Source organism: Aplysia californica, unplaced genomic scaffold (assembly GCF_000002075.1).
Source record: "Aplysia californica isolate F4 #8 unplaced genomic scaffold, AplCal3.0 scaffold01301, whole genome shotgun sequence".
NCBI classification, from domain to species: Eukaryota; Metazoa; Mollusca; class Gastropoda; order Aplysiida; family Aplysiidae; genus Aplysia; species Aplysia californica.
Window position 1 is genome coordinate 16,718 of NW_004798571.1, and position 4,299 is coordinate 21,016.

Sequence of the window (4,299 nt, forward strand, 5' to 3'; positions counted from 1 at the left end):
TATATATATATAATCGCTATCTCCACTCCCCCTCCCCTCCCGTACTCCCACCTCATTCACTTCCCCATCCCCTCTTCCTCCCAACAACACGAATTCAAATTAACATGACGAACGTTTGGTGTCCACTTGAATAAGGACGGCACAAAAAGTGTTGTTTTTGAAGAACATTCGAACTTAGAAAGTATTCGCTTTTTCACTGATTTCTTTTACGTATGTCACTTTAACAAGATAAGTCTTTTTAGAACTTCCGATAATAAAATATACTGGCCAGTAGCCCGCCGTATCAAAAAGGCATTACCACTACACTACTTTATGGAGAAAACTCACACAAAGCAGACGGAAGGTTGAGAATTGAGAACATTAACAAATGGTATTTCTAGGTACGCATACATTTCACCCCCCCCCTTCTCCCCTCATAAAATTAAGTAAAACGTCATTCACGCATCATGTTACGGTGACCCAAAACTGACTCTGCGCTTCATTTCAGAATAAAAAAACTAAAAAACTGGCCAAAAATGACCTAAGCAATTATTTTATGAGCGTAACGATATCACCCGTGTTACATTATACACAATCTCCCGCTTTGCAAGCAGTCTTACAAACACACCATTACTTCATTATAAATATAATATTATTCTGCAATACCCTGTTTTGGAGTCAGGGTTATCTTGTCTTTATCAAGGGTATATTTCAGTGACCTATTGTAAACATCGTATCGGGGGCTCTCGTGGCCTAGAGGCTAAGGTATTCGCCTCTCATTCAATAGGTCCCGGGTTCGAATCCAGATGGCGACGGAAAATTTTCTTCTCTACAGTTCCACCAGAAGTTGAGCGCCAGAGTGTGTAGTAAGTCAGGTAAGTTCCTACTGAAGAGCGTAAAGAATGCTTTTAACGATTCTACACTACGATTTGAGATCAATAATTTAAGTGTTAAGATTGAGGCTGTGTGCAAGACTATAAAGATAGCATAATGTATAGTGCAGATTCTCGCTCAACAGCAAGCTCTATGCGCTTGACAATCTGTATTATTACCCCAGCAGACCTGATAGCATTCCCGGGAAGTACACAGTGCAAGCTGCCATTTCATAGGCGCTAAACACTCACATACTGATAAGATCCTTTGCTTTATATGGCCGGGTACCCATTCTCAACTGGGTCCAGTGAGGAAAATTCGTGTAAAGTGCCTTTCCCAAGAACACAACCTCGGGCCAGCGGCTCGAAACCCTCGAATCCGCAACCCGCCCATCCACTAGTCTACCGACACCACACACACACATGACACATAACACTCTTGTGTTTGCGCGTGAAAGAGCAGGCATGCATAACATTTAAAACGTTTTCCAATTTCATCTTCGAGAATAGAAAGAGCAATCTCTAACCACCTCAACCAAAATACACCGACAACTTTTCTCGAAACAATAACGCTAACGTTAACATTAACTAAAAGTAAAAGAGACGAAAATACCAAATACGATGAAAGCATTCTGATTTCCTCGCACACTAACAATATACATTAATAATGTAGGCCACATAAAAAGGAAACAAACGCCACCAGTTTGATTCCTGGAGAGTGATAATTTATTAGGTTGTTTGTAGAGAGAGGTCTTGGTCCCATTCTCACCGTCCCAGTTCAGGCCCGAGCGAGAGATAAATCTGATGATTTTCAGGAAATTATGGCGTCGATCGTTACATACATCACACTCTTATCTCACCCCGAGGATCCCCACTACCAATCGATCGTCCCAGGGTTTTTCTCAGCTGGTCAATATTGGACAAGCCGCGATCAAAGAGACTAAGTGTGTCCACTAAGACCCGGCTGGTCTGTTGGTTTGACCGAGGGCCGAGAAGCGACGTCCTCTGGTTCAGATGACGTCATGACTTGTTCCTATATAATCCTTTTGAAGAATTGCCTCTTGTACGACAATAGATTAATCAGCAGAATATGTGTAATGGGGTCGATCATGCAGGTAATATTTTTGTACTGAATCCAGTAAAGTTTGATTCTGTTGGCAACAACAGCCAAACAAACAAACAAAACCCAACCTAAAACACCCAAAACAAAACCAAGCTCGTTAGCCCTTTTGGAGTACTGTAGTAAGTCATACTTCTAGGCTGGTTTGTTTCGTTGTCATCTACTCAATAGGCCTATTGGCTCTTCCAGGACTTTAGTAGTTCCGTTCAACAAATGATAATGCTTTATGTCTGCATTATGTCATGACATCATATTGTGTTTTTAAAAATAATAGTAATAGTGCATTCGTGATGATAGAGGAGGCGAAAGACAACTACTGTCTGGAGAAGTCTATTTTATCGAGTTTCTCCTGTCCTCTGGGATGTTATATCCGTCTCAATCCGTGTTGGTTCTGACAGACAGGGTCGAAGAAGTCCGCATCCAAAATGATCTTAACTGTGTCTACGGGGACGAAAAACATTAACAATGAATTCACAAATGGCCAAATACCGAAGAGATTTTTGACAGTCTGTGAGGGTAACTAAGGATCCCTGTACTTTTAAAATGAGATACCCCCCACCCCCTCAATGCAACATTGTTCCTTGCTTCTGATGAAGAACATCGTTTTGCTACGTAGCTTATTTTTGTTGCGACATTAAAGACCGTGATTATTTCAATTGTAACCAACCCCAAAACAATAACCTTCGTGAACTGATCCCTTTTGTGATGCCAGTAAAGGGAACATTAGCCTTCCTTGGCCTCAGGAATAATATGAAACCTACTGAAAGGGGTGTTCAAAGCTTATTGTAAAAACTTCCATTAGTTAAAACAAACAAACAAACAAACGAACAAACAAACAAAGGAACAAACCAAGCAGCGTAAACATAATATACAGTCTGTTTAATTGAATCCATAGCCAAGACGATGCACTCCGGGGGGAAAAGCTTACAGGTTGATCTATGGGAACGTATAACTGACGGATAGTGTCAAAACTTCCATCAGTTTACAGCGCCCCCCCCCCCTCAACAAAAGAAAACAACAACAACAACAACAAACAAAAACAAAAAACAACCAAAAAACAACAATAACAGCAACAACCCCCCCCCGAAAAAGCCACACTACAACAACAAACAAACACAAGAAACAAACAAACAAAATACCCCCCCCCCCAAAAAAAAACAACAACAAAAAAACCACAAAAAAAAACCAAAACAACCGCTTACAGCTGATATGTCGTTGGCATCTCATAACCATAAGTAATCTGACCGCGGGGTCAGTCAGAAGGACAAGACCCACTGATGCCCCCCTCACCCCCCCTTGTCTAACCAACCCTACATTACCATACAACCTACTAAAGGCCAGTGACTACTGACCTTACATCTTACAGGCCACTCGCTGACTGACTGACTCGACTCCCGGCCTTCTTCCCGCCTCGCCGGACGAGCCTGTCTGTACCTGGCTGGCATGCCAACCACACAGCGCACTGGTCAGCCATTAATCAGCCAGCCGCTATTGGCCACATTTTCACCTATTTGACCTGGACGGCGACCGAGTAAAGAGGACATGCGGACGGAACATCTTCAGATCAGAAGCCAAGACTGTCTAGGATGGTTGGCGTTACTTGACAAATTGAATAAGTGTTATCACGGCTGCATAAATCCGCCCCATCAATCACGCCAATTGTAGGTAAGCAGCTGATCCCCCTTGATACTGGGTCTGAGAAAACAGTTGTAGGACGAGTATTTCCTCCGTCTCTAACATTTCAGTTAGTTTTAGTAGAGGTTTAACGGCGCTCACAACTGCATAATGTCATATGAACTCCAGAAGATTAGAGGTGTTACGAGAGAGTAACAAACATAAAACAGAGAAAGGACAGATAAGGACGATAGATGTTTGATAGGGAAGAAGAAGCAAACCACACCAGAGCACCCGCCAACCACCCACTCTTTAACATTTAATTTTGTTAGGTCGTTTACACTACAAGGAGAATTCTACTACGCCCCTTCCACCCCCCCCCCCACTTTCACTCATAGAATTAGAAACAGTGACCCCATTGAAACGACTAAATAATGTCCTCGGCGTTGCTGGCAGCAGAGTAAAACGTTTATATCCCAGAAAAGGAATGATTGCAGAGTGTTTTTAAACTCCCATTTTACGCAACTGGTACACTTAGAAGACAGGGTGCTTCGAGCATAAACACGCCCACTCTTAAATATTGAATATTTTATGTTTCCCCAAACACTTGGATATAAGCAGTCAGATTAATCCTCTGAGATCTTCCGAGCCCGTCTCTTTCTTTCTGCACCCCCTCCCCCCTCTCTCTCTTTCTCTGTCTGTCTGTCTGTCTCT